This window comes from Sipha flava, unplaced genomic scaffold (assembly GCF_003268045.1).
Source record: "Sipha flava isolate LNK unplaced genomic scaffold, YSA_version1 3_pilon_pilon, whole genome shotgun sequence".
Classification (NCBI taxonomy): domain Eukaryota; kingdom Metazoa; phylum Arthropoda; class Insecta; order Hemiptera; family Aphididae; genus Sipha; species Sipha flava.
Window position 1 is genome coordinate 2,475,480 of NW_020273108.1, and position 19,487 is coordinate 2,494,966.

Below are 19,487 nucleotides of genomic sequence, written 5' to 3' on the forward strand. Positions count from 1 at the left end.
ACACACACACACACACACACACACACACACACACACACACACACACATACACACACACACATACGCAAGTACACTCGTACGCACTTGAACAACAGCTTTCAGAATGTGATGATCGCATACAATGAACGTCACCGTACGTGTACGCGGTTTTCTATGAGAATCCGTCACGTTTTAATTGAGCATACGTTCTCCACCGATATTATATTTCAGACAGAAAAATTTGATAGAACGTTTTACGATGTTTGAGGGGGAAAAATGTTTTGCAGGAATTATACACGCTTGACAATGTACATCAACAGATAAATTTATTCAGACTTCATAAGTTTAGTTGATAAAGTATTGATCTTAAAAAGGAAATAACTATAAAAATACGATCAATGATCCTCTATCTACGTAATATTATTTTATCTAAAAAATATATATTATATATTTTCTAAAATATTGTTTTAGATTTTATTGTTTGCTTTCTAAATTATCTAAGTGTTTTTTTGATGAATACATATGAATGTTTTGTACACAAACAGGATACAAAACGATTAACATAAGCGTGTCCAGACATTTTTAGCAGATCAGGCATAAGACAAATATACATGGGTTATTTGATTACCAACATTGAAAGTAAATACGATCTTCAAATAATGGGAAATTCATTATTACCTCATGATACATAAATTAATATAATTATTCATTTTCTTAATTCCTTCTATAATTATAATCATCGTTTTGTTGGAATAAAAACTTTAAACTAGCATTGATTGATAATGTAATTGAAGAGAAATTGTGCTGGTCGTGTGTGTGATGAGAGGTAACACGCCATTGAAAGTTGTATTTTTCAGAGGAAAATTCAAATAGATTGTATTTAAATAATATTTTAACAATATATTGTGCTGCAAATAATATTTTCATCTCAGGCATAAATTATGAAAATAGTTTCCTCATTTATAGTTTAAGAATATTACTAGTTGACGTTGGGTTTTGTTTTTTTTACAAATACTGTTACAAGTATATAAAAGAGTATAATGACCGTAAAAATACTTGTTCCACTTTAGGAAAACGATTGTATATTCCATTAAAGACTATCATTGCACAACCTCTTGAAGTAGCAAATTGTCACCACTTTAACTACTAATCGGCATGTAATATGAAGTACTAAAAACGTTTCATATACGTTCACTGTTTCCAGAATATTTTTAACTTCAATCATTCATCGTGTACACCTTTGCTCGTGTTTTACCTCCAAAACTGCTTCACACACTGAATCACGCGTTAAACTGCATATTATAATGTAGCACAATGGCAACCGGAACTTTTATGGAATAAAAGCGTTCCGGTTATTATTATTCGCAACGATCGTTGCTTCCGATGCACAGACTCTTACAATCATGATCTGCAAAATGTACGATGAAAAAGTGCAGTTTCTTTAGAACTCGAACCGTGAACGAACTGCAAGCGTAGGTGACGGTACCCATGTTAGTAAATTGTTAAGGTCCAGTCGAATGGATAAAAGAAACCGGGACGTGGATGTGAAACTCAGCAACGCTGTCGAGAGTGTAGTATAGGTACTATTATCCCTGTGCTGGTATGGACATTACTAATGATAAACGGTGTTAAATGGTGTTAAACGGTTCGAAGGGTTTTATGAGTCACGATTGTTAAATAAAAAATATAAAAATTAAAAAAAAAATTGTTCGTCCAAGAGAAAGATGACAGCTCGCTGTCCTTATGGATATTATTTAAAAGTTAACTCTGTCAATCTTTTTTCTCTCAAACTTCCCCTAAATCAAATTTTAAGCAGCATTAAAGAGCAAAAACTTCTTTTTGTTATTGCGACAGAAATTGGCAATGTAACTAAACTTTTAAAAAATTATGTATGTTTTGGATAATAATTTTGATCCAAATAATTTAATATCTCTGTAACATTAAAATTTATGTTTATAAACTTAGGATTAACTGATAAGAACTATTTGCTTTTTTTTTCATGGAAATTTCCAAGACAATGTGCAATGTGCAATAGTCAACGATTTTTTTGTAATTATGAAATGCAATGATTTAAAATTATAGTTATGTATTAATTTATGTGTGAAATACTTATATGTTTTTATAATCATTACTTATTATATTATAAATATTTAATATTACCACTCCGATGATTGTATTGACCTGCCTGTTGAAAACCGTGGTTGACGTTTAAGGAATGAGATAAGGTAACCAATTCGTACTTTAAAATATTAATAACATTTTTTTTTTATTCACTTTTAATAATTTTATTTAAATTTCTTTTTACATACATTAATACACGTATTTAAAATTTTTACAGAACGTTTTACAACTAATTATGTATTTCTGCATAGACGATCTGCGTAGTCTTTTACACTCGCCTTTGATCGTCTATACAAAAGGACAACAAGAACGCGTTTTGCTTTAACTAAAAAAACTATACTCCTTATATATGATGTTGTGTGTGTGTGTATGTGTGTAATATCTTATCTTTAATACTTACAACTTATTATTATATTTAATGGCTATCGAATATTATAATTATTTAATTATACATTCAATTTTAAAATGTAAATGTATACTTAGGCACATATCATTACAGAAAATAGCGTTTCGATCATTTTTACTATTGTACACTTTAATTATTATCGACTGATATAAGATACAACAATATTGTTGGTATGTGGCATGTATGTACAAGAAATTAAAACCAATTCTGAACAATTTAAATTATTAAATTATACCATTGGTAGACCAAAAATGTAGGATTCTTAACTCATAAATAAAAAATAATGTAAAATAATAGTTTTTTGTGCCATACATGAAAAATAAACTTTTTTGCGTACAATTTTATATTTTGGAATTAAAAATTATTTTTAATTAAAAAAAAATGTTTAAAAGTGTTTAAAAATTGGAGTGCTGTATGTGTTTATAATTAGAGTGCTGTATTATATACTTTAAGTAGTAGTATTATAATTAAATTAAAATTTCATAACCATCAAGGATAACTTTGAATGTTCAATATATTTTACATAAACAATATCGCATAAATATTAGATTACAGATTAGAAAAATCATAAATTTGTCGTTTTCATAATAATTTGTTTCATATTCATACAATATATAAATCAAATTCATATTCATATAATCTTTAAAAAATATTTGTGTCACTGATAAGTTCCGGTTTATCTTTTAAACACCATTTTGCAATCAATAAAATGGTTCACTTTGAGTTTGTGAATTGTGTTTGGTACACTTGCGCAAGTCTATGTTTAGCGATTATCAATTTTATTAGTTTGAGGCCACAGTAACTCTTTGTTGACTGTTTAATTGGACCAAAGATGTTGTGATTACCATTTTATTATTATATTACACTTAATTACAACTATTCATTACAATCGACTTGCAAGTAACTGGCATTAGTTGGTTTTCAGACTTAAAAATACTATTAAATGTTATTGAAACATGTGTTTTTCACGATCATAATCACTCAAAATCAGACGGTTGATGTTTTCACTGTGTGAACCCGACTGCAGACCACCTATTGGGAACCATAGCTTTTGTGGACGGGGAGATGTTCTTCGAATCCGAACACCACTACAAATATCCACTCTTATCCCACTCACCAATTACTTTGCACGACGCGAGCATGGTGAATTCTACATGGTGCATTTTCGGAGTTTTTCTCCGAGGTCGGACCCCGCTGAAGACGTTGAACGCGAAACGGGAAATCTCGACGGTTTCCCGTGTTGCTGTAAAACGTTTCGCTGCTATGCGTGTTGTTTCGCGATTTATCGAGAGCCCGAGCTCGAGCACTGCGACTCTCCCCTTTCCCATTTCCCGTGGGCGTGATGGCCGAGGGACGTGGCCGGTGGTCGGTCAGCAGCTTCGGGGCCCGGAGAAAAAACTACTACTATTTTCGAGCAATTAACCACCGGCGGCGGCTAAAAGCACGAAAGTTCGTGTGCGTGCCCGGGTGTGTTTGTATACGTCCGCAGTCGAATACACACACTCACTCCGGAGCTACGTGCGTGTATTGGTCCGAACTAGGAAAAACTTTCACCGGAGAAAAAATTATTTTTATCCATTTTTAACCGTTGCTCTCATTTGTCTCTCGCTCTCTCTCTTCTTCTCTTTCCCTCTCGCTGTCTTTCATTTTTAGTTTTAAAATTAACGCACGTCTTGGCCCCGAAATCGTATGTATGTGTAATCGTTTACGCGACAACAATCACACGATAATCCCGTACCCATACGGGACGTGGATCGACTCTATACCTACCTTGCATCTTCACTATGTTCATGACTATATTTCGTGTGTGTATTTGCGGACATAGGATTGATACACACACGCACGAACACACACACACACACACACCATCACGCACGCGTGCATTCGCATGGGGTATACAGCTAATCGTATTGGATTTCATCTGGTTTTGGACGCTTTCCAGTACCTACTTTTATTGTTCGGTAATCTCGAAAATATTTTTCCACCGAAATTTGCGCCTCTCGACCGTCTAACATAATATCAGTATCCATTTGTACACCACCACCACCACTTAGTCGCGCTTGAACTTATTATATTATCCACGGTCTATTACGAGATGAGTTCAATAATATAATTATTACTAATAGTATCATCATTGGGCTATGATTCAGTGTTATTGTGTTATTTTATCGAGTGTGTTGCTGATAATTCCTCCATTTTCGTATATTTCGTTTCCCTGGATTGCGCCCGAGTACCCTGCACCCCACATCCGAACCGTTGTCGTGTTGATTAAGAAAGCTTTACAATTATATTTTCCAGGTAACACATTATGCACAGTTATATTTTGACGAATTAATGAATCAACGTTCTAGGTTAAAACTGTAAGTTTAACTTTAACATGTACCGAATAAACTACGTACGACGTAAGTCGTGTATCCAACAAACATGTAGATATACGTCTTATTGATATTCGTTTAATTTTTTTGTGAAAAATAAAATTACTCGTTTAAGAGGATTTCCCGTGAAAATATCTATCTATCGCCCTCTACGAAAGTTTTATTGTATATACAAACCATGTACATAAGAACAGGCTTACATCGTCATATTGATCTTTATAAAACCTTTTGTAAGCAAAACGAATTTGCTGGCTGTGTTTAGTATAGGTTTTTGATAACGTTTTGCAAATTTAATATTGTACGAACAAAGTTTATAACTAACTATTGCTTCTGTATATAAGCGAAAAATTCTTAGATTAAAGGTTATTTTCAAAGCGTATTATTAGTGGGGTTTTGTTTTTTTGTTTTAAAAGAAAATAAATAATTAATGACCATATTATCATAAGTTTCGTCGACTTTTGATGAGTCAAGAGTTTTTCATTATTATTTTAATAATTATTCTTATCGCTTTAAAATAATTCTTTGAACTTCGATGTTTCCAATGTCTACGATTTTTTTTTTTTTTAATTTATAGAGCTTTCAATACAAATATATTAGAATAGTTCAAGAATATTAATTGGTGGACTAATTGATAATATGCTGCGATATACATTGTGCCGTTCAAGCTGTAGAGTGATTAATTTTAATAATAATAACTATAAATAATCTTAAACGAAAAAATTATTATTTAAGTAGTTGCTGTGATATATCTACTTAAGGTGATTTCAATGAAAACCTATTTGTCACATTGCCCGATGACTGTATACTTGTACGATAAAAAATTAATTAAATATGATTTAAATATTCATTAAGCAGTAATTCGTAGACTTAAAGGAAAAAAATTAAACTCATGGCTTGCCACGAAGATTACTTTCTTAATAAACGTCGATAGAAAAAAGGTTTTTTCACAGCTGTTATACACGTTGCAGCTATAGTATTATCTCACCGAATCACTTATTTGACCGCAATCGACTGTCACTTATATCACCGCGAGTCGTGATCATATGTATACCCGAAGGAAACAATTCCGCTCGTCTTGTAAGCCTTGCGATCCTTATGGATTAACCCGACCGAGGAGTATATGAATCACTTACAGCATTACGTGCACATTCATTTTTAAAGATTTTGATTTGTTCGCGCTCGAGCGTTTCATCACATCAAATGCTTATTCATGAGAATCGTAGATCTTACGTTTACCCGAGGCTCGCCGATTCGATTTAAGGATAAGGTACCGTGTACATATTTGTTTCATTTCGATGAGCATTTGAAAATGTTGAGTTGGGTGGGCCGTGGAAATGGAATTTGCACGTATTATTTTTTTTGATTACGTCTGGTGAAAGGAAAAAAAAAACGAAAACACCATTAATATTAAATTCATAAGCACACGTGTCCGTCGTTATTGTACGTCAGCTTGGAGTTTCGGATACTCCCGTTGACGACGCAAAAGACTTCGAGACAAACCGAACGGTTTTTGCGTCAATAACAATATAATGACAGTAACAAAACGCGGCCCGCAGTAATAACATAATATTATACCACATACATGTAACAGTCTCCGCTTGGCGACTTGGCTTCATCCACGACGCGTATTACAATAATAATATACAGTACGCGCGTTATTATTATGTAAAATCCGCGGGAAAGACGCGCAAGTCTTCCGGTTTCGCTAAAACGTTCAATCCGTGATACGGATTATTATGCATACATTTATATACATGTATATATCAAATATATATACTTGCGTGTATGTCGATTTCGTGGTGCGTGACAAAACTATTGATTTCATTGCTGCTTCTGCTGCTGCCGCTACAGTATAGTGTTTGTTATTTTTTCGGAAACACTTAAGCGATATGTATGTATATATATATATAACGTATAGTTCTTTTTGAACGTTCTTTGGTAAATACGTCGAGGATTGTATTGTATACATGTATCAATATATGTATATATGTTGATATTGCACGAGTCATTGTCGACGTTTACACCGTGTCGTGCGTGCGCGCGTGTTTACTTTATTTTAAAATGTTCTTGTCGGAGATGAAAAAAATCTGGTAGACGATATACCATGTTTATATAAATGTAGATGTATAAACGTTAAACGAATGCGTATTGTAACACAATAACATTGTAGTACATCATTTTTATTATCGTTGAATACTGTACAAATATTACCCGCACCGTATTATCGGAGTTTTCGTGCGATAGTAGAACGCATAGCCGGAACAAGTCTCTCCGAATAAGTGATAAGATGTAAGAAAAAAAAATAATAAATATTTTCTTCTATATTCTTTTAGATAACATTTTTCCTCGATACGTCTGCCCGACGTCAACGGGTTTCGGAGCCGCTCTATGAATATACGTGTATCGCATACCGCTAGGATTTCAAAATCAGTTCGTCGTCGTCGACGTGAGTGAATACTTCGTGTGGTACCGGCACACGTCCTCGTATATCGCTTGTGGTACGCGCGTCCGATCAATAACTGACGACTCGCGAGTCTAATAACTAACCTAATTTATGGCACACGGCCTGTGAATGAATTTGATTTTATTCTGACCGAGGCTTACGCATTATATCGGACCGTAAACTCGGACGTATCAATTTTTTATTTTAATTTTTCATATCCATGGAATATGATGATCAATATTGTTATTATTTCGTACGGCCGTGCGATCCGCAGCGGACCTCTTTCGTGTACCCATGCATTCGCGGTTACGGTTTAAATCGCGTTTATTTCATAATACCGTGCTCAATAGCAATAACACCACATCGATGTGAATTGGAAAGCGCACGGCACCGCGGCTGCGGTTTATTTTAGGATAAAAAAATGCGCAATCGACCCCTGATGTGACCGAAAAACGCGCATATTCAATGTGCATTATGCATGCGGTAGCATCGCGCAGGAATGAACGATACAATAGATCCTCTATTATTCGTCAACCTCGAGACCAGATCCTTGATCGATAATCGAATTAAAGGAAAAATCATTTTTAAACGTACACATTATTCTATTTTATTTTTCAATAATTATGACATGCGTTATTTGGTATTATTTTAAATTTACCATAAAATCATTTATTACATAGGTATGTATTTACGATGATAAAAATTCAGTTAATTTTTTACCTTACCTTGTACTTTTTTGGCTGCCATATCTCTTATTTCCATGCGAATAGTGGCGAAAGGGCGGATAGTCGAAGTTCTATAGTTTTTATAATCCTTATTACGGAAAACAAGTTGCGATTTACAAGTACATAAAGTATAGCAAATAAATGGTTTGCGCAGCAGAATTAAGAGGAATCCTGCACTCTACTCACTTCTTCTGCCTTACATCGAATGAGCGGGGTTCTTCTCAAGTCAATTGCGTTCGGTAAGATGTAATGTATATAGCTGTGTATATACCATCTTTAGGTAATATGGGACTGAAGTGAGTTTGATTAGTTGAGTGGATACGAGGACATTCGGCTGTATGAGATTATGTGTTTAGGTCTGAAGTATATTCAAGTCGAGCAATTATAACCTGACCAAGTAGAAGGGAATAAGAACAATAAGCAATATGTTTGTTTCTATTCATCACATAGGAAGTATTGTACAATCATCGATTTTATTTTTTACATTAAACTATTTATTTTTTATTTTTTATTTTTTATTTTTATTAGCTTCAAATATAAAACTATTACAGCTCAACGATTTTAATAAAGTGCTTAAAATTAAGTACATAATAGTGACATTAAGAAAAACAGATATAATTATCAGTGAATATAACATAATTAGTAATTAGGCTAATGAGATAGGGAATAAATGAACTATGGAATGAATTGCTTTTGCAGTATGGCTGTAAGGAGGGAAATGAGGGGATTAATGAGTGAAAAAAGATCTGAAATAAATTTGGAAAAAATATGGTTGTTAGTGGAATTATTCAATAATGGAGTATTATTAGGATCGACAACGGAAGCGTAGGAGACTTTGAGAGGAAGAATTGATAGTTTTAGAATGTTAGAAGTGAGTACAGTGTTCGGATTTCGTCGAATTAAATGAATAAATTTGCAATGTTGGAGTAGTGCTTTATATTTTGGACATCCTTTGTAGTTTAAGGTGTGGTTACCCGCGCAAAGGAAGCATGTGGCTTGACTGCATTTTTCTTTGATGCAAGTATCTGAAGAGTGACTTCCCCATATTTAACATAGCGTGAGGGATGATGGCAATATTTAGCGATATATTCATAGGTTTGACAGTTTTTACACTGAGGCGAATCATTTTTCGCCCTGTATGGTAATTCCACTTTGATTTTTGTATGCAAAATTTATGATATACTTAAAACTTCTTTATTATTGGTATTGGGTTTAAGGTTAACGAAAAAGAGTGGTATTGGGCGTCCGTTTTTTATGACATTTACAACACGGGTAGCGAAGTGACCTAGTTCATCGAGAGCATCAGATATGTCCGAGATAAGGATCGAGTGGTGCAGATTTCTTATGACGATTTTGTAAGGCATGAAAATGTGAAAAAAAAGCATCGTTTTCCGTTAGGTATTCTGCGATTATATTAAAATTTTCACGACCTTGAGGGAGGACAATCAAAAAAGAAGGTAATGACTTACATGTAAAACCGTTTTGACCAATGAGCTGGATTAACATGTTTTGGAAAACGGGGAAGTTCTTAATGTCTTGGATATAAAATGGCGGAGCTCTGAAATTTTCGTGTAGAGTGGGAATAATGGACTCGTCAATTGCATCGAAAGCATCAGACATGACGTTGGGTTTACTTAAATTGTCCTTCTCAGATGCCAGAACGACTAATCGGTTTGGTGAAACAAACTTTATGGATTTCTTATTATTTGGATGCGGTGACAAAGACGAAGATGACAGATTTCTTTTGATGGATTTGGGCGTACACGGAAACGCTAGACCCGAATTCTGACCATTCTTGTTGTACATAATACCGTTATAGGTAAAGGAAAAATGTGTTAATGAACATGATAAAAATAATTTAACGAGCGTGCTCAAAGATAACGGAGCGAAAGAACCATCGGCGCAATGTGCATGTATTCGTATTGAACGTAAAAACAGGACTGTACGTTAAACTATACCGTTCGTTAAACATTCATCATGATTGATTCCATTGCGATTTGGTTAAACAATACGCATATTCAGTACTGTTATCGTTAATGTTTGGAAGGTGAAATTTAAAACACTGAATTCACTTTTTTTAAATTTTTAAATTTTAATTTAACGTCGTCGTTTTAAAATTATAGCTTTGGAAAAAAAACACCAATTAATGATTATTTAAATAATCTGTGGGTACTATTAAGTTGTGAACATTGTGGTTTCATAACGTTTATAAAAATAAAATACTACGAGATGTACCTAATATTTATTTTCCTATGGTAACGATATACGATTCGTGGTTTTAACTTTAAAATATTATATATTTTACAAGATCAAATAGAATTTCGTTTGTATCAGCGGGGTTGTGGAGGTTAAATTTTGATGTACGAAGATTGCGCGATAAACGGGCGGACAAAGTTCACGGTCATTAATTGTACGTGTTGAAACCTCGTGTTCACCATTATAACGTATCACCGATCGGTGGCATCCTATCCTCAATTGCAGAATAGATAGAACGTCATAATTACGTTGTAATAATAATTATAATTACTATCATCGTAAATTAAATCACAGTTATTGTGTCGGTCGTGATTCGTTTTTGGGAAACCGAACGTCATACATGCGATAATATGTAATACTTCGGCGAAGTAAACTCACGTGTTGTTTTCGGACGCTCAGTACTCTCGCGATAACTATTTACGAACAACGCAGATACGTTCAGTACTGGATTATCGTAACAATCAACTGAGACGACGAACGAACGGTTCGCGGACCACTCGATTCGAGTACACAAACGGGGACCACACGCAATGATATCCGACTACATTACTCCGGTCGTTTCATGATAATATTATAACCGTGCACAGGCCAACGGTGGTAAATTTAAATTAAATTACCGATATCCACTGGTAAAATAATTAATAAAACGATTTCACCGTTGACCGCGCTTTGACGTCTTCTAACCGTCATTACCGAGTTGGTGAAATTAATATCATCACCGTTGCTCGCGTTTGTGTGTAACAGTAGCGTATTTGGAGGGGGGGCGATGGTGGCAATCGCCCCTCTCCCTCGAGAATTTTTAGTCCAAGACAATTTTTATATAAGTAATGGGTATTTTATTTAGAAACAAAAATTATGATTTATTTTATAGTATTACTACGAGTATATTTGAAAACATTTCAAATTTTACACTACTTTAAATAACGTAAAATGCTAAATTTTTCATAACGTTTTAATTGTCAATAACAGTAAACGGAAATTTTTTTAAACGTTTAAATGCTTCAATTGAATAACGTTTAAATTATTTATAGCGTTAAACGCTCAATTGCTTATAACGTTTATATGTCCCATAACGATAAATAATATATATTATTTTGATTGAAGACCCAGTTCATACTTAGTGAAAAATTAGATAAAACACAAACAAAACTTTCAAAATACAGATATGTGTTAAAAAAAACTACACAAAAAACCATTCTAAGTGGATCTGGCAATAGATAAAAAAAAAAAAATACAAATATTAAGGATTCAACTGGTATAAATATTACCAAAAATTTTACTTGTAAATTTTGAGCCTGAATTAAAGAAAAAATTTGAGTCCCCCCTCTAGAAGTAAGTCTAAATACGCCCTTGGGGTATACGTACGACAACATAACAACACCATTGATCATTATCTTGTGAAATAAGTACATTTGAAATAAGTGGTAGTAAAAACATTGAAACCCCTCCGAAAATAATGTTTATTAACGCGTTAATCTACTAACTGTTAACATGTATCTCATGTCGCGCTGTATGTGTGATGACCGCAGTAGATCGTCATCGCGGATCTTTGTTATTTTTTACGTTTTTTCGTTCTATTCGTTTCTATTGATAACCACGGTTTTTACGACGGTTGCGTTGGCGTTTTCGATCGTCGTAAATAGCTTGTCATTATATCGTTATTTTTCTGTCTCGGAAGCACACTCAACGAACTGCGGAGAATGCACAAGCGGACCTCTAAATCTATACCTATATAGGCTTATCGATTGACACTGTACAACTCCAATAATAACTATACGACCACTGTACACCGGAGCCGCCGTTTCCGCAGTAAGTACTGCGTAAACCATTCGCTCTTGCCGTTGGTTTCCGCTTTCCGAATTTGAAAGCCAATTAATGATTCTTTTTATTCACGAGAACATCGATTTTCTCCGTTTTCAACAACTATTGTTCGACGACACCACCAGTAGTGAATCGAATGAATCGCATACTATGGCTTCGCTTTTGTAGACACGGCTGCCCTAGCTTTTGCTCATCATCGTTCATGCGCTTCGTGTCGTTCTTTCTATCGCTATCTTATGATCACGTCGTGATTACTTTCAAACGGATAGTCTGTATACATGTAAAATTCGAACGCTATTGACTCGCCAGCTATAATCTAAACCGGAGTAATATATCTTATGGTACAGTAAAAATAATTATTCAGATATAGTAGTAAAAACAAGAAAAATATTAAAATGTGTACACGTATCTACGTTTCTATATGCGTATTGTATGCAAACGACCGTGTTGCGATCCCACGTGCAACGCTTCCTCCTGGTAAACAGTCCAAGATGCGACCACCGTCTCCGCAAAGTCGCAGCGACAAGAAGATGTAAATTCCGACCGATCATTTCATGGGGCAGTCAATTATTCGGAACAGTAAACGTAATGTGTGTCGATCAAATGTCCGACGTGGGTTTAATTGTTTTTCGGCGATACGCGCGCAGACGACTTGTGCGATCCTGTTCAATTATTCCATTGAGTTCGAACAAAACGAATCGCTCTTCGATTCGTTATATTACTCGTTGGCCAGAGCAAATATGCACGCACGATACGATCACGTAGCTTAATTGATGGGCGTTACGTATTCGGGCGCAGGGTTACGCAGGGTACAATATCCGTATAATATCAGTAATGTGGGTGCGTTTGATTGTTATTTTGGAAAACTTTCGACAGGACGCGTAACTTTTATGAGCACTAACCCATTCATTCGGACTTTAATTTTTTTTATCGGTTATGGCGATTTGGGAACTTGTAATTTTTGATTTCCAACTTCTGTGGTTTGGTAAGGATGGCAAATCAATATAACAAAAAAAAAAAAAAAAAAATAAAAATAATAAAAATCCGTAACTTTGTATTTATCATCATGTACTCGTTTGGTATAACTAGGTACTGGTCCAATTAATTATAGTTTATCAAAAATAAAAACTTTATTCGTATATAAAAAAAAAACATTTATATAAAAACGAAGAAAATGGATACTGTCGTATACAATGTAAAACAATAGTAAATATTTATAATTCAAAATACCTTTAAATGTATAGTTTTATGCTTTAAGCCAACGGTTCTCAACCTTTTTCTTCCGTACCCCTGAGCTTAATATTTTGCTAAATTGTACGTTTCATTATAACACTTAACCTCTTTATTCAAAACCACTTTAAAATGTTTAAATAAAAAAATTACAATAATATAATACAATGTAATAATGTAAATTTAGTACTTTTATCTTATAATAAGACACACAGTAAAATATTTTATTATTATATTTATGTATTATTTAATAATTATTTTTCTTTTTTTTAAACAATAAAAACATTGTAATATATAAATTTAGTGAGATCCTTGGCTTTAATTAGAATTATATAGTTTTTTTATAAGTTAAATTTATTGTTATTGATTGATAGTTTTTTGATTCATTTTCAATGACATAAATTGCATATTTCCGTAACAAATCGCTTTAAATAAAACAAATTCAACGTTTTCTGCCATTACCAAATTTTTCTTCACGTATTCCTTGAGAACATCTCGCTTACTCCAGAGTGGGAACCGATAATATAAGCTATACCTATTAAAAATGCATACGTCGTTCCAATTTATTTGTTGTCTATAATTGTACTCGAATAAATTATTTTGTCATGGTTGAATTTTTTCATAATAATATCTGTTTATCTATAAATCGAATGCATTAAAATGTTCATAAAATTACCTGACACTTGAACTTTAATAAGTATTGAGACTCGATCTGAAAACTCTCAAGTATGTTATATTATTATTACAAGAAGCTAATCGATGTTATAATAGGAACAATTGTTTTCATAAGCTATGGCTGTAGGTTATAACTTTGTGTCTTCTGTTACACAGTTTTTTTTCAAGAATAATAATAATAATTTTTATTATTACGGAAAAAAAAATTTGCTTATACATTGGGTTAGATGAACATACTATATATATATACTGTAAGAATTTAATAAATTATGAGAAAATAATAAAAAATATGGTTTTAAGTCATTCTCTCAGTGGCTTGTAACTCTTGTCGATTCTATGCAATTATTATCATTCCATGCGTAATTCGAAATTTGGTCGATTACGCTTTTCAGAAATCACATACGGAATAATTCGATTGGGGTTACATCAAATTTTTTCTGCAATAATTTTTTCAAACGGTTTCACTAATATTCTTCTAAATTACATGCTTTATATTTAAATCATTATAACCCTTCTTTTGAGGATTATAATTTGGAGGATTGTCAGCAACACATTCGATTGATTTTGTTTTTGATTGAAACAATAGATTGATCTTCGCCCGATCATGCGAATATTATATTACGTTTTTCGATATTTTTACGCATACAGCCCGGAGAACGAGTTGTTGGTTTTTCAACGTCGCGACGTATCCTTCGGTAGTTTACAGATTCTATCTCCGCTGCGAATTAATCTCTCTCTCTTACTCTCCCCCCCTCTCTCGCTCGCTGATAACATCTTCTTACACACATCGTTATACCGTTGTCATCTTTTGCGAATAGCTCTTTCAGAGTTTAGGTTTTTTTTTCACATATTATTATAAATGTTTAACCGAACACGTATATTATTTTTACACCGAATTTATCACACGAACAACTGGAGTCGGGGGAAAATTTCGTGATAATCTGCGTCATGGTTTTCCTTTATTAGTATCATTATTGTTATTATTACCTTTATTTTATTATTACGTCGTGCGCATACTGTCAAAAAGTGCAGAGGTGGTGGCAACGGTGGCTGTGCGATGCACGACGGGGTTCGAGTTTAATTTCCTGTTCAACAAACTATAGGGCCATCCATCATTCCCCTTCACCAGATCCGTACGCTTTTTTTGTGTTTTTTCTTTCTTTTTTTTTTTAAAGAGCGAAAATCCCAAAACTCAATAGAATTGGAAACGTTTTATTCTTTATTTTTTATTCTCGTGCCATCGAATAACGCGTTGATCGCACCGGTATCACGCTTACAACATCAACGTGTATATGACGGAATGACAGTGTTATTATATGTGCTTGCGCCACCATTTTTCCGTGGTTTTTTCACCGCAGGTCACAAAGTCCACACACTGAGCGAGGTACGCCTATAGGCTATAGACACAGCGCAAAAATTAAGTTTGATGTTCGTTTTTCTTTTAGGCACTATTTAATTCTACATTTGTTTGTACTGCATGATTGTACCATTATCGACTCTTCGGTTAGATAATTGGTCATCGGTTTTAATCATCGGTCATTAAAAGTAAAGTGAGGTAGAAGAAATATGAATTAACGGATCGGTTAAATGAACGGCAAACTTCACGTTGTGGTTGGTTCAACTTTAAATTGTATTATATAACTGTTTTATTGAGTTCTTCACTAAAGATACGGTTTCTAAGGTACGACATGTCGCGGCAACCTGTCGCTGCGACAAGTCGTCAACATCTGTTTATACGAAAATGTTATTCATTGGTTTTGCAAGATGCGACAAGTCTCAGCGACCTAGCTTTGAGTCGTCGCGACCGACGACACTACTGCTCCAATCGCGACATATCACAACGACTAATGAAACGTTTATAGACATAATGGCGTCAACACTGATATTTTTGGCGTCGGAAGACGACATTCTAATTTGTGAAGTCCAGAATAATACACTTCTTTACAATATTGGAGATCCAAATTATAAAAATATTATTTAAAAATATGACATTTTATCATCATCAGTTATTCTCTATCCCGATATGTAAATTATTAATTTATGGGTTTTCTAATGTTTGACGATGAGGTAACTAAAATTTGTATTTGTTGTTATTGTTCTTCTTCTAATAATAATAGTGTAAGAAAAATATTATTATTATTAAAAATATATCTATTATTTAATATATCTATATGATATTATATTATATTATATGAAAAATACGTGCACACTTGAACAAGTTTAAAATCGGACGTTGACCGAATACCAGTTGTGTCGCCGCGACATATCGTACCTAAGAAATCGTACCTTAAACGTCATGCGACTCGTACATACGGGATTATAATAATGTGTATTCTACGAATGTGCGCGTTGATTACATAATGCCCGGGGCCAGGAGCGTTACCAGGAATTTCTTATGGGGGGGGAGGATCCAAAATTTTTATTTTATCTGATAATGGGAAATTAAAATACACTATATACTATTATTATAATATTTACTATTAAATCGTTAAGTATGTAGGAATTTCAATGGGGGGTCTGGACCCAAAACTCCTCCCTTAGGTACGCGCCCTTGCCCGGGACACGATTTTAATACAAAATTGTGTAACGATATCGAAGATCAGTGTTAGATCACGGATATAGTCATTCTCCGGGATGGTGGTTGAGCAATCCTCACTGAGCATAAAAGAATCAGAAACTTTGGCCAGCGTCACCAGCGTCACTTAATCTAGTTTGATAAATTCACTATCGTTATTGGTATACATTTTTTTACGTTCATTTTTTCTGGAATCGTAGATAAAAGTAGTTGTTTTTAAACTTGAATTTTTTATTTTATTTTTTTTTTTTTTACATTAGTTATGTGAGGTCATTATATTGATTGTTGTCAAATGTGTTTTCAAAAATCGTTTCATAGAAATTTTGCACCACCATGAAATCTACAGTTTTTTTGCTGAAATATGAGTGAGAATAGTACAAGGTTTACAAGAAGCACTGTGTATCGAATTACATCAGTACTGGTATATATTTTAATGACATTTACGAAACGGTTTTTCGTTAAGCACATCATCGTCATCGTCTCGTCGACTAGTGGTACGTTCGACCTAATCGGACAACAGTAGACGACAATTAGATGGGAGGGGTAAGTTGAAAGGCTTATGATTAGGGCTAGAGACTTATAGGAGTTTGCATATTTTTCAATAATTATTCTAAACATAACTAAGTGATATAAAAATGTGTTTCATTGTACTAGGAGTTTAAAGTAATTATTTTTATTTTGCATATTTTGCATATTCAGCTGTTTTTTTCCCTATGAGAGCATATTTTGTTATATTTCTATTTTAAGAGCATATTTTACATATTTTATTAAAATTAAAACAATATTCGGCAGAAAACAATATTTTATACATATGTACTATACAACATTTAATATGAATTTTCTAGAAATTGGAAAAATTAGATAAAAATAAATATAAATTATTATTTAATCTATACCGTGTGTGTATAATGTGTTTTCCCAATTATTTGTTTGTTGTTAGTGTGTGTCGGTCGATAAGAAATATGCCGAATACGGTCAGTTGATATCAATTCGTTTATTCGTTTGTATCATAATATGTGTTTACGTCTTGCGTCAATATAGTTCGTTTGTTCGTATTGTTTTTTTTTTTTGAAGATTAAATTAAAAATTCCCAAAGTAAAAACAAATACATGTAGTCACCTACAGTCATATGTTTCAGAATTCGGTAGTTTTGTGTTTTTAATTGATGAATCAGTACTATTTTGTAAACTTTATGAAGTTAAAGTTAGTGCTCAAAAACGTTTTACTGTGTTACAACATCTTAAAACCGAAAAATATGTCAAGTCAGTTAACCGCATTGATAAGCCAAAAAAAAGTCAACAACTTCTTGAATTTAATCTGCCAACTAAAAAATGTCAGTTTAACAAAGATGTATGTGAAGCTATGTTATTTGCTAATATTCCTTTATACAAATTAGAAAATGTAAAATTTAGTTTATTTTTTACAAGAGTATACTGGAAAAGAAATTCCAAAGGAAGCTATTCTTCGTAAAAGTTACATAGAAGACTGTTATAAAAATACGAAATCACGTATCATATAAAAAAATATGGATATCTATTGACGAGACGATTGACATCGAAGGTCGCTTCGTAACCAATGTATTATAGGAGTTTTACTAACCAACGGACCGGGTGAGATATTTTTGTTAAATGCAGGAGAATTAGAAAAAGCTAACCATCAAACTATTTTTAAACTTTTTGATAAATCCATGAATTTGTTATGGCCACAAGGCGTTCAACATGATAGCGTTTTGTTATTTTTATCGGATGCTGCACCGTAAATGGTGAAATCGGGAAAGGCAATTCAAGCATTTTACTCAAAGATGGTGCATGTAATATGTATAGTACATGGATTTCATCGAGTAGCCGAAGAAGTACGTTCATATTTTAACACAGTTGACCAACTTATATCAAGTGTTAAAAAAGTATTTTTGAAAGTACCATCTCGAACTCGTATATTTAAAAATGAAGCTCCTGACATCTGAATGCCACCACAACCGATTTTAACTCGTTGGGGAACATGGTTGGATGCGGCTAAATATTATTGTGAGAATTATGAAGTAATAAAAAATATTTTTAATAAGTTAGATGAAAATGACGCGAGCAGTATAAAAAAAGCTAAAGATATTTTTAACAACCCAGATTTGAAAGCAAACTTGGCATTTATTTCTTCAAACTATAGTTTTCTTTCGATTTATATTACACGTTGGAAAAACAAAACATGATGCTCTCTGAGTCTATTTCCGTCGTAAAAACTGTTAAGGAAAAATTACAAAGTCCACAAGGAGAAAAAGGAAAGGCTATTTACAAAAAATTGGAAAATGTTCTGTTAAAAATGAAGGATTTAAAATTATTGAAAAAATTTCCAATATTTTAGAAGGAATAGACATTCTATGGAAAATATTGAAAACTTGCAAGTCAACGATTTACAGTTCTATAAATTCACTCCACTAACATCTGTTGATGTTGAGCGTTCATTTTCAAGGTACAAAAATTTACTGGCATATAATTGCCGGTCATTTACGTTTGAAATATAAAACAAATTTTAGTGGCGCAGTGCAATTAATTTCGGTAAGGTTTAAAAAATTGTTAAATCATTAAAACAATATGCATTTATAATTTAAATTTTTGTATTTTTTTCTCTTTAAAGGCAAGCATAAAGAAGAAATGAAGTACAAGTATACCTTTATAAATTTGTAATTTCTTTACGTTTTCTACGAAAAATAAAAAAAAAAAAATTAGAGCATATTTAAGAGCATTTTTGTAAATTTTAATAACATATATGATAATTTTTAAGGACATATATGCATGCATATTTTAAGGTTATTAAGGGCATGAAGTCCCTAGCCCTACTTATGATACATGTGAAAATAAATTATTTTCCATGTCTCTTTTACGAGCGT

The 19,487-nt window shown here is 33.1% G+C and overlaps 1 protein-coding gene across 1 annotated transcript in view; it reads left to right on the forward strand.

Annotated features, from left to right (window-relative positions):
- The window catches only part of LOC112688641 (nephrin-like), a 576,118-nt gene that overhangs the window by 166,237 nt on the left and 390,394 nt on the right, over window positions 1–19,487 (forward strand). The gene's annotated exons all lie outside the window — the stretch shown is intronic.